General features: G+C 42.2%; 1 protein-coding gene across 1 annotated transcript in view; it reads left to right on the forward strand.

Moving 5' to 3' along the window:
* The first annotated feature begins 594 nt into the window (after positions 1–594).
* Positions 595–13098, forward strand: part of Katnal1 (katanin catalytic subunit A1 like 1) — a 127921-nt gene continuing 115417 nt past the window's right edge. The window contains exon 1 of the mRNA XM_070003035.1: positions 595–641. The gene's annotated coding sequence lies outside the window, so the exon portion shown is untranslated. The remainder of the gene's footprint in view (positions 642–13098) is intronic.

Consider the following 13098-nt stretch of genomic DNA (forward strand, 5'->3'; position numbering starts at 1 on the left):
TCAAACCATGATCAGATACTTTCTCATCACATTGACTATAAGCTGTGTTCTGATTTTTGAAGATGTTAAAATGGGGAAAATGTGCTTTTAGAACATTATGGCCATGTACTAGTGGCTTATGCCTATAATCCAGCCTAGGCTGGAATATGAGGATCGAAGTTCCATGTCAGTCCAGGCAGAAGAGTCTGTGAAATTCCATCTCCAATTAACCAGCATAAAATTGGACTAGAGGTGTGGCTAAAGTGGTAGAACACCAGCTGTGAGCAAGAGAGAAAAGCCTAGAGCTTACATCCCTATACTGGCATCCAAAAATTATAAACTTTGGAACATCCATCACAACTTCCGATAAAATCCTCTGATCAGAATTTGTGTCATGTAAATACTGAGACTATATAAATACTGTTCATGGTAAACTGTGATTACATTTCTTTTTTCTTGATGAGGATGAAATTGGCTTTAATTCTCAGAGCATCTATTTATGATTACATCTCCACTCATGTATATCTTTTTCCTTCAGGAGTTAACAATTGCCTTTTCCTTTGAATTGCAGAGTGTTTGGTATTTATGAGTAATTCATCCTCAAGCTCTTCTCAAGATGATGCACACATGAATCATCTCCTGAGACTTTTTTCCTCCCTAAGGTAACATCTTCCTGGTATACTTGTACTGACTTAAAATCAGGTGGGTGGAGCCAGGCACTAATGGCTCATGCCTGTAATCCTAGCTACTCAGGAGGCTGAGATCTGAGGATCACACTTTGAATCCAAACTGGGCAGGAAAGTCTGTGAGACTCTACTAAATTACCCCAAAAGCTGGAAGTGGGATTGTGGCTTAAGTGGTAGAGCCCTAGACATGAACAAAAAAGCAACTCAGGGACATTGCCCAGGCCCTGGGTTCAAGCCCAAGACCAGCACCAAAAAAAAAAAAAAAAAAAAAATAGGCTGGTGGAGTCATAAGATGGTGTGTGTGTGTGTGTGTGTGTGTGTGTGTGTGTGTGTACCAATCTAAGAATGTGATAGGCTTCATTCCAGCTTAAAGTAGGTCAACAAACTGTTCCTAAAACAGTAGATCTTAATTCACCAATCCAGACTAGTAAACCCTGCCCTGGAGGTTAGATGTAATATAAACCTCTACATCCCTTGGGACAGTGACTCTGTCTGTGGGCTGGTTCTGGAGAGAAATGGCTGGGAAGGTCCTGGGAAGATCAAAGCCTCAAGCCACTTTTACTCCATTAAAGACTTGTGAATTAAAAATCCTCTTCAGTTGCTCTTGCTTGTAAACTTAGCATTCAGGAGGCTGAGGATCTGAGGATTTCAGTTTGAAGCCAGCCAAGGAGAATCATAGGAGAGAGACTATTCTCTCCAATTAACCAGCAAAAAGCTGGAATGGCAGCTATGGCTCAAATAGTAGATTGCCAGCTTGAGCAAAATGCTAAGGGACAGTGCTCAGGTTCTGGGTTCAAACCCTAGTACCACACACACATACATAATTTCTGATAATTTGACAGTCAGGTCTAATAAGTCAATACCAGCTGGCCCTAAAATACCAGAGTGTTTAGGTTTTTCTAATGATCCTATTGTCTTTTTTAGTATATTTAAAAAATTCTTCTTCTAATAACTATCATTGCCACTTCTGAGATTTGAACTCAGTGCCTCATTCTTTCCCTCAGCTTGCAGTTCTGACCCAGCTTTTTGCTAGTTAATTGGAGATAAGAGTCTCACAGATTTTACTGCCTGATCTGGCTTCAAAGCTCGATCCTTATATTTCAGCCTCCTGAGTAGCTACGATTACGACCATGAGCCACTGGTGCCTAGCCTTCATGTATTATTAATGAACTGTTCTCCAGTCTGCCGCTCTGCACGTGTGACCTTCCCTTGTGCATTGTTAGTGTGATGGCAATCCAGCCAAAAGTCACCTGTCGAGTCGTGAAGAAGGATGGTGCCTCCTTGCTTCATTTGAGGGCTAAGTAGAAGGGTTGAGATCAGGAGAGGGCTGCAGGTAGGCTCAGAAGGAAACAGCCTTATAGCCAAGAGTCCTCACCAAGACAAGCCATAATTTCACCCACCTTTCTTGTTCTGAGCTGATCAAAAGTGCCCTATGCTTCCTGGCATTTCTCTGAAGTGCTGCCAAAGAGCTTCTTACTCTAAACACATATGACCATACAGGTTCTGTTTAATAACACCAACTAGCACATAGAGCCTTTCATGAGATGAGTGCAAAGCCTCTTACCCACAATGCCTAACTAAATCTCAGCTTATCTCAAGGCAGGAGGAGAGGGGAGTGTATCTACAGCAAATTAACAATAGCTCAGTGTAGCTGGGCAGGGTGGTGCATGCTATAATCCTGGCACTCCAGAAGCAGGAGGATCATGAATACAAGGCCAGCCTGGGTTACCTAGCAAGATCCTGTTCTCCCTCTCCTGACTGTTTCTCAGCTGAGAAACACAATCAGACATACAAACAACAACAGAAAACAGTAACAGAACCTTGAGCACTTTGTTCTGGGTTCTGCCTCTATCTAGCCAGGTAGAGAATACAGTTTGGATTGCTTGAAATATCAAGGAGATTTTTTTTAAGTTCCCAAATTGTATGATTCTGGTTTTGACCTTTCTGGACCTTCCACACCGTCTTCTGTTTGTAATTGGCATTTTGTGATAGGGTGCCCAACATATTTTACTCTAGCTACCATGAGAGTATAAGCTTTCAAGTACTGTGGTTTGATCTCTGTGTTGAGCAGATAAGAAAAGCATTATTAATATACTGTTCTGTAGCCTCACTAGGCCTTCCTTCCTTCCTTCCTTCCTTCCTTCCTTCCTTCCTTCCTTCCTTCCTTCCTTCCTTCCTTCCTTCCTTCCTTCATTCCTTGTGTTGGTACTGAGGCTTGAACTCAAGCCTTACACTCTCACTCTTTTTTTTCTCAAAGTTAATGCTCTTTCCACTTGAACCACACCTCTTTACTTTCTGCATTCTTTTGTTGATTAATTGGAGAAAAGTCTCATGGCTTTTCCTGCCCAGGCTAGCTTTGAACCATGGTCCTCAGATCTCATTCTCCTGAATAGCTGTATTACAGGAGTGAGCCACCAGTGCCCAGCACATTCATTCTCTCTTTAACAAGTCTAGTTGATAGTGGCTGTCAACCTCAGGGTTAAAGCACTCTCACAAGCCAGATGCTATGAGTGGCTCAATGTCTGTAATCCTCGCTATTCAGGTGGCTAAGATCTGGAGGGTCATGATTACAAGCTAAACCCAGGCAGAAAACTCTGCATGATTCCATCTTAAAAATAACCAAGCCGGAGGGGTGGCTCAAATAGTAGTAGCGTGCCAGCTGTAAGTAAGCAAGCTGAGCATAAAACCCTGAGGTCCAGTACTGGACCAGTAGAAGAAAAGTAGTCTTACAGTCAAATCTCTAGAAGACTATGAAGGTTGGCAGAATGACACAGACTCTCCTCCTCTTCACTGCTCTTGTATAAATTTTATGTACATAGCATTTTACTGTGTTGTTTAGGAATAATGACAATAACAGAAGGTCTATATATGTCCAAAACAGATCTAAATTTGAATATATTAGAATACATATGTGTATGTTTTTTTTAAAATACAGCATCATGATTTGAACTCAGAGCCATGTACTTGCTAGGCAGATGCCTTATCACTTGAATCATACCCCCCAGCTCTTTTTGCTTTTAGGTTATTTGTCAGATAGAGTGCCTAAGGCCATCCTGGGACAGGCTCTTTCTACCTTTAGGACACCATGTCTGGCTTGTTGGTTGAAACGGAGTCACACTAACTTTTTGCTCTGTCTGGCTTCAAACTGTGACCCTCCCAATTTTCACCTCCTTAGTAGCTGGGATTACAGACACGAGTCACAGCATTCAGCCTCTTTTTGAGTATTTTTGACCTGCTGTTGCAGAATGCTTAACTGTGAAGAACCAACTCTGCATATGTTACATGAATAGATAATACAGTAAGTACTATTTTATGACTTTTAAAATTAAATATATTATGAGCTTGTGTTTATGTTATTAGTGTGTCAAAATTATAATTTTAAGTGATTACATATTCTTTTTTTTTTTTTTTTTTTGACGATCCTAGGGCGGCTTGAACTCAGGGTGTTGTCCCTGAGCCTATTTGTGCTCAATACTAGCACTCTACCACTTGAACCACAGCACCACTTCTGGTTTTTTCTGAGTATTTTATTGAAGATAAGAGTCTTACTGCCTATGCTGGTTCCAAACCTCGATCCTCAGATCTCAGCCTTTTGAGTAGCTAGGCTTATAGGCATAAGCCACTGGTGCCCAGCAACATGGTATTGTTTTTTATAGATATTATGATTTTGCTCAAGGCTAGTGCTCTACCACTTGAACCACAGCACCACTGCCAGTTCTCTGGTTGTTTTTTTAAAATTGAAGATAAGAGTCTTATTGACTTTCCTGTCCAGGCTGGCTTTGAACTGAAATCCTCAGATCTCAGCCTCTTGAGTAGCTAGGTTTACAGACATGAGCCACCAGCACCCAGTGATATTATGATTTCTTATGGCAACATAAACTTGTTATTATTTTTATTATAATACTATAAAAATATGCTTATGGCTAAATATTTGTATCTTTTTTTGTCTTTACCTTTTGCCCCTTATGGTAAAGTAGTAAAAGAGAATGGTTGGGTTAAAGTATATGCACATATTTTATTTTTAATTGACATCTAATAATTATACTAAGCATACCTTTTAGAAGACTTGCCTATGTATTGCCAAACTGCCTTCCAGAGAGGTTTACTAGTCTATGTACATTGCAATTTGTTAGCATGTGTATTTCCTTATACCCTGTCAAGTCATCAGTAATGCTTCTTAAAAATGGTCCTGGCCTGCTACTTGAGTGAGAAAGATACGGATTTTTTTAAAACAGCAATTCACAGCAGCTTGGTGGGAGAAGGAGCTGTAGAATAAGCCAATCCCTGTCAAGGATGAGGAGAGGGAAGGGATGAGCTACATTGCCCTTCCAGATCACACTGAGCTGAGGGAATGCAGTGAAATCTGGACACACGTGTTCAAGATGTAAAAGAGATGTGCAAGTGTAAATCCTCAGAGAGTTTGGCCTTGTGATTGTACTTCTGGGAATTTATCCAAAAGAAAAAAAAGTCCTAGAGAATAGAAAAAGCTTATTCACATAAGTTATTTTTTTTAAGGGGAAAAAAGCTTATGAACATATTGGGGCATATTATTATATTGGGAATACAAAACTAATTCAACATAGAAGAAATAGTTTAAAAAGACTGGGGTGTATGAACTCAATGGAATAGTATACAGTTGTGAAATTAATAATTATAAAGCTCATGTAGAAATAAAGGGATATATTCACAATAATACATGATGTGTGAGAAGAATATAGATTTTTTTTGCATTTAAAAATATGTACAGGGGCTGGGGATGTAGCTTAGTGGTAGAGTGCTTGCCTAGCATACAAGAAGCCCTGGGTTCCACTCCTCAGTACCATATAAACAGAAAATGAAATGGCATTGTGGCTCAAGTGGTAGTGGGCTAGCCTTGAGCAAAAGAAGTTCAGGTACACTGCTCAGGCCCTGAGTTCAAGCCCCAGGACTGGCAAAAAAAAATGTACAAGTTAAACCCATGTAGATGAAAACTGGAAGCAAATAATAAAAAGTGCTGACAATAGTGAGACTGAGAGATGTCCTGTCTTAGCTCCTTTTATGTGGCTATCCCAGAATACCAGAATCAGAGTCATTTATCTACAAAAAAGTTTAATGTGGGTATGGTGGCCCGTGCCTGTCATCCCAGCCCTCAGGAGGCAGTGTAGGGAGAAGTACTTTGAGTCTGAAGCCAGCCTGAGCTCCAGTGAGACCATATCTGAAAAAAAGGAAAAGAAAGATGGTGCCCAGGACAGAAGACAGTGAGCCTCTCTTCTTCCCCTCTGTGAAGTGATTTTTATAGACCTCTTAGCTGATGTTGACAAGGCATAGAAAACACCACAAAACTGCAAGCCTTCTGCTATGCACTACAATCAGACCTGTATGGATGTTGGCCAGAAATTTCTTTTCTTTCTTTCTTTTTTTTTTATTATGAAAATACAGTATAGAGGAGTTACAATTACATGGGCAAGATAACGAGTACATTTCTTATCAAGCATTGTTGCCTCCTCTTTGTTTCCCCTTCCCCTCCCTTCCCATCCTTCCCCTCCTCCCCCCATCCTCCCCCCACCCCAAAGTTGTAAAGTTCGTTTTCGACATAATGACTTGTACAGCTCATTGTTGCAATGGGTCCACCTGTATCCCTATTTAAACGATTTGTTTTTTCCCTTCCCCTCCACAAATTATACCAACATCAAATACAGTGAAAACAGGGGTTATACCGTGGGGGAGGGACATACAAAGCAACATGGAAATCATCTTATAAATATGTTAGAAACAATTGCATGAAAGAAAAAAAAACATTTTGAAAAAAAACATTTTGAATACTTATCTTGGGGTTCATTCTTTTGTGCCAGTCCTGGGGCTTGAATTCAGGGTCTGGGCATGGTCTTTGAGCTTCTTTTTACTCAAGGCTAACACTCTACCATTTGAGTCACAGCTCCACTTCCGGCTTTTGTTCTGGAGTTGTTTATTGGAGATAAGAGTTTCATGGACTTTCTTGCCAAGGCTGGCTTTGAACCATGGTCCTCAGATCTCAGCCTCCTGAGTAGCTAGGATTACAGGTGTGAGCCACTGGCACCCAGCTCTTTTTCTTTTCTTTTCTGTTCTGTTCTTTTCTTTCTCTCTCTCCCTCCCTCCCTCCCTCCCTCCCTCCCTCCCTCCCTCCCTTATTTCCTTCCTTCCTTCCTTCCTTCCTTCCTTCCTTCCTTCCTTCCTTCCTTCCTTCCTTCCTCCCTTCCTCTCTCTCTATCTCCCTTTCTCTTTCTTTCTTTCTTTCTTTCTTTCTTTCTTTCTTTCTTTCTTTCTTTCTTCCTTCCTTTCTTTCTTCTTTCTTCTTTCTCTTTCTTTCTTTCTTTCTTTCTTTCTTTCTTTCTTTCTTTCCTTCTTTCTTTCTTTCTTTCTTTCCTTCTTTCTTTCTCTTTCTTTTCTCTCTTCTCAGTGTCTCAGCACTTTCCATTAGCTTTTTTGCTCATGGATCTCTGCTGCTTGAGCTATAACTCTACTTCTGGCAATTTTCTGGTTAATTGGAGATAAGAGTCTCAGACTTTTCTACCTGAGCTGGCTTGGAACAGTGATCTAAGATCTCAGCCTTTTGCATAGCTAGGATTACCATGTGAGTCACCAGCACCTGGCTGTTGTTTTTGAGATAGGGTCTCACTCTGTAGTCCAGGTTGGCCTTGAATTTGAGATCCTTCTGCCTTAGTCTCCTGGGTGCTGGAGTGATAAGCCAAGGCCACCATGCCTGGCTTTATTCCTATGTTTTTAAAATGCAGTTATACAGTCTAGTTTTTAGAGCAAAAAAATAAAGTTTAGCTTGTCAATCCAGTGCTTTGAAGTCAGCCCAGAGAAAACAAGCTGAGCTACATTTTGCTTTCTATGACATCAACCAAATTTGTCAATTATGCTTGCATTTCCAGGATGAGTAACTGCTAGGGACGACTCAAAAAGGGAGTGAAAATGCACCAGATAATTGCCTAGACCTAGGCCCCAGCTGATACAGCCTGTGGTTCCAATCTATCTCCTAAGGCCAGAAAGCAAGGATGCTCTCTCAGATCTGCCTACCCTGTTCATAGCGCCAAAAAGAAAACCAGAGATGTGTTCCTACCAAGTCCTTTCTCACAAATTCCTTGTCATATTGAGATATGCCTTTTCTTTTTCCTCTTCAAATATCTAGCAGTCACAGCAGCTCCAACAACTGGAGTCACTTCCGCGTTTCGAGGCAGCTTTGCCAACTCTCACACAGACACATGCAATTTCAAAGGAAAAGGCTTTGGCTGGGTGTTTAGTATTAAAGGAGGATTTGCATAGTTAATCTGAAACATGGAAACAGAGCTGTTCTTTTTTTAAAAAACGTTTTAGAATTGTTATTATAAAGTGATGTACAGAGGAGTTACAGTTGCAACAAAGTAAAATCTCTTCTCTCCATTTCCTGGCATTCATTTCAATAAATATTATTTTGTATGATCAGATGCACATAGGCATTGTGCCTTTCTGTTCCTCTCCTAAGAGAGAGCTGTTCTTTCTAACCAACATTGCCTTCTTATATTGGTCTCTTAGGCTAATAAAGGTGGAGAAAAATCAAGCAGTGATCCATCCAGCCAGTGTGGTTTTTTTTGTTTTTGTTTGCTTTTTGGTAACCAGACCTTGAATGCTGAGCCTCTCACACAGCTTTCTTGGTTAGGGCTCTACCACTCAAGCCACACCTCCACTAGCCATAGCTCCACTTGTGGGTTTTTTTTTTGTTGTTATTGGTTAATTAGAGTATAAGTCTCATGGACTTTCCTGTACCGGCTAGCTTTGAACTAGGATCCTCAGATCTCAGTTTCCTGAGTAGTTACGATTATAGGTATAAGCTACCAGTGCCTGTGTGTGTCGCTTGGTTTTGTTTTGTGCAGTAAACTGAAAAGTAGTTTTACATTTTTTGTTTTTGGTGCCAGTCCTGGGGCTTAAACTCAGGGCATGAGTACTGTTCCTGACTTTTGTGCTCAAGGTTAAGCTCTGCCGCTTGAGCCACAGCTCCACTTCAGGCTGTGTGTGTGTGTGTGTGTGTGTGTGTGTGTGTGTGTGTGTGTGTGTGTGTGTGTGTGTGTGTGTGTGTGTGTGTGTGTGTGTGTGTGTGTGTGTGTGTGCGCGTGTGATTATTGTAGATAAGAGTCTCATGGATTTTCATGCCCAGGCTGACTTTGAACTGTGATCTTCAGATCTCAGCCTCCACAGTAGCTAGGGTTACATGTAGCCACTGGCACTAGTGGTTTTACTTTTTTGGGGGGCGGTCGGTCATGGGGCTTGAACTCTGGGCCTGGGCACTGTCCCTCAGCTCTTCAGCTCAAGACTAGTGCTCTACCACTTGAACCACAGCACCACATCCCGCTTTTTCTGCTTATGTGGTGCTAAGGAATCGAACCCAGGGCCTCATGCATGCAAGGCAAGCACTCTACCACTGAGCCACCTTCCCAACCCTTGGTTTTACTTTTTTAAAGTGATTGAAAAAGTCACAATTAGAATACTAAATTTAAGCATATGTAAATAAAGACATTGGAAACAGCCTTGCTCATTTGTTAGTCTGTTACTATCTACGGCTGCCTTTACATGACAGTTATAGTAGTGTGGTAGACCTGTCATACCATCAGATCCTGAAACAATATTTGCCATCTGGTCTGTCCCAAAACGTGGTGGCTGTCCCCTGTCTCAGAGCCTCCATCTCACTGGAATCTGTCTCCTCACCTTTCCACTGACATCCTCACAGCTAAGGTGACAAACCCCAAAGACTTTTTCTCCTTCACAGCCTGCTTGTTTGGTTGATGATAATAGAGCTGGTTCAACTAAGGTCATAGTTGGGGAGCAGAAAGGGGAAATATGGGCTGTGGCCTTTTCACCCTCCCTCCCTCCCTCCCTCCCTCCCTTCCTTCTCCCTCTTTCTTTCTGGGGTTTGAGTTTAGGGTTTGAGTGCTATCTATGAGTGTTTTGGTTGCTCAAGGCTAGCCTTCTACCACTTGAGCCACAGCCCCACTTCCCACTCTTTTTTTTGTGGGGGGAAGTTAATTGGATATTAGAGTTTTAAGGCCTCTCCTGAATAGCTGATTTTGAACCTTGATCTTCAAATCTCAGTCTCCTGAGTAGCTGAAATTACAGGAGTGAGCTGTGGGTACCTGGCTTGTGGTCCCATTTCTTTGTAGCAATCTTTAGAATGGGAAATAAAATTAAGGCTTGCTGTTTCCTGGCTGTGAGGTGTCATTTGAATCTGGAAAACTCAACCAACAGTGCAATGAACATGTGCATCAAGCAGTCCTATGTTTTTCCCATACTTGGGGCCATGAAGGGGAATGAGAACAAACAAGGAAGGAATAGGGTTGGGCAGAAAGAGGGAGGAAAGAAGATCCAAGCTTGTGATTGGCTGTGTGTTCAAGTACACAACTGGCCATGTGAATCTGAGATGGAGGAACCAGAACTTGGAAGCCATCAGCAGGTAGATGGTGTGGGAGTCTTGGTAATGAATGAAATCAGGAAGGAAGTGAGGGCAGACAGGAAGGATAAGCAGATTAAAACCTCACCACAGGTCATCTAACATTCAGAAGTTGGGCAGAGAAAGAAGATCCCCAGGAGGGCAGGATTGTTTCATTCAGTGTTTCCTGCTTGAGTTTGGGTACCAGGTATAGTGTGTAGTGTGCACTGAAGGCTCAGGAATTATTTGTGGAATGGGTAAGTGAACTTGGACTCCCAACAACCCAGCATCCTCCACTCTGAACACATTCCACTGAACACATTCCACAGCAGCAGCAGCAGTAGCACATCACTTGTCTCTCTGTCTCCTCTTCCTTCTGCCTTCCTTTCCCTTCTCCTCCCCTCATCCTTTCATCTTTGATGTATGTAAACCCACCGGGAACCCAGGCAACTTGTCTGGAAGTAGTTGCAGGGATTCTGGTTGCTGAACCAGTGGATGAGTCAGTATCCTTTTTATTTAGATTTCTTTCTTTTCTTTTCTTTTTTTCTTTTCCTTCCTTCCTTTCTTCCTTCCTTCCTTCCTTCCTTCCTTCCTTCCTTCCTTCCTTCCTTCCTTCCTTTCTTTCTTTCTTCAAATGTTACACTTGTTCTTCTTGACATCATCTTCCCTAAGAACTATTTTTTTTTAACTGAGTACCAGTGGTTCATGCCTGTAATCCTAGCTACATAAGAGACAAAGATCTGAGGATGGCCGTTTGAAACCAGCCTGAGCAGGAACATCTGTGATACTCTTATCTCCAGTTAACTAGCAAAAAGCCAGAAGTAGATATGTTGTTCAAGTGGTAAAGTACCAGCCTTGAGTGAAAAAGCTAAGCAACAGCATCTAGGCCCTGAATTCAAGCTCCAGTACTAGCGTAAAACAATTGTTTCAGGTTTTATATGCTCTTTCTACTTTCTTACACAAATGCCTTGGGATATACCACCTGTGATTTTAATTAGGAAGTACTTGGCTGCACTGCTGGGTAAAGCCAGAGATACTTCAAAGAGGCTTAACTATGGCATGGGTCAGGCCTCACAGGATGTGGCCACACTGAGGTCCAGTCACTGATAAGCTGTGTTTTAGGTGGTATGTTCTGCTCTTGATTCTTAAAAGAGGAAAAATTTACGCCTGTAATCCTAGCTACTCATGAGGCTGAGATCTGAAGAACATGGTTCAAAGCCAACTTGTGTGAGAAAGTCCGTGAGTTTCTTATTTCCAATTAACCAGAAAAAGGCTGGAAGTGGAGCTGTGGCTCAAGTGGTAGAGTGCTAACCTTGAGCAAAAAAGCTAAGGGACAGTATCCAGGGCTTGAGTTTAAGCCCCAGTACCAACACACACACACACACACACACACACACACACACCCACACACACACACACACACACCTACATTCAAAACCTACCCAGGGCTTGAGTTTAAGCCCCAGTACCAACACACACACACACACACACACACACACACACACACACACACACACACACACACACACACACACACACACACACACACACACACACACACACACACACACACACACACACCCCTACATTCAAAACCTACCCAACCTGTAACTATCAAATAGCTTGTGTTTGGGCTGTACACAGTAGAATGGAGACTACAACAGTTTAACCAAATGAGGCCTTCTTCATAAATCCAAAGCTATGAGTTTGATGGCCACTTTCTTTGCTTATGATCTTCATCAGAAGGTAGTTTTTGTTTGTTTTCTTGATGCCAGTACTGGCGCTTGACCTCAGGGTCTTTCACTCTTGCTAGGCTTTTTTCCCCCCTTCAAAGCTGGTATTCTATCGCCTGAACCACACCTCCACTTCTGGCTTTTTACTGGCTAGTTGGAGATAGGGTTTTGCAGATTTTTCTACCTACTCTGGCTTCAAAGCTTGGTCCTCAGATCTCAGTTATCTGAATAGCTAGGATTACAGACATGAGCCACTGGTTGCTTAGCAGGCTTTTATCATCATGTTTGTCTCTTCATGGCATAAGATGGTTGCTCATTCTCCCATCCAACTCAGCATTACAGCCAGGAAGAGGAAGGAGGGAAGGAAGGAAGGAAGGAAAGAAGGAAGGAAGGAAGGAAGGAAGGAAGGAAGGAAGGAAGGAAGGAAGGAAAGAAGAGAGGAAGGAGGGACCTATTTACTAGGAAAGCAAAAACATTCCTTGAAATCCCTATCAGACTTGTAGTTGAAGCCAGCTGGCCAGCATCATGTCATACAGCCATTGTACCAGGGACCACAGCAGGAATACAAGGGTTAACCATTATTTGATACTGTGAATAGAACTATGATTTTATTAAAAAGGAAGAAGGTGCATGTGGCTACTGGGAAAATTCCATCAGCTGGCGCTGTGCTTGGCACAGAATAGACATAACAAATCTATCTACAGCTCCAACAGCTTCACTCTTCTGTATCATTGGAACATGTGTTGTAAGTTGTGGTTATACCACAAGGTGGCATGTAACCAAGAGGGAGCTAGGATATGGTGGGGAAACCTTCCGTTCAACTTGTGCTCTGCAGGAGATTGCTCAGGATCTTTTGCAAGAAGAAGCTGGTGATGGATGGCAACTCGTAAGTGAGATGACAGAGCAGTAATCCATATAGTAGTCTTATTTCAGCTGGATCCCATCAGCGTTTGAGTTGAAGTCCTCCTGGGACTACCCAAGGTGGATTGTTTGCTTATTCTCTGAGCAACCTGAGTAGTGTGCTACTCTTTTTATTTATTTAGTGCCAATACCAGGGCTTGAACTCAGGAGCTGGGCTCTTTTCCCTTTTCTGCTCAAAGTGGGCAGCCTACCACTTGAACCACAGCTTCACTGCTGGCTTTTTGCAGGTTAATTGGAGACGAGTCTCATACATTTCTCTATCCAGGCTGACTATGAACCTTGATCCTCAGATCTCAGCCACCTAAGTGCTAGGATCACAGGTTCGAGCCACCAGTGCCTTGGCTGCAGCACAAGTTTTCAA

This window comes from Dipodomys merriami, unplaced genomic scaffold (assembly GCF_024711535.1).
Source record: "Dipodomys merriami isolate MVZ:Mamm:240054 unplaced genomic scaffold, mDipMer1.0.p SCAF_6, whole genome shotgun sequence".
NCBI classification, from domain to species: domain Eukaryota; kingdom Metazoa; phylum Chordata; class Mammalia; order Rodentia; family Heteromyidae; genus Dipodomys; species Dipodomys merriami.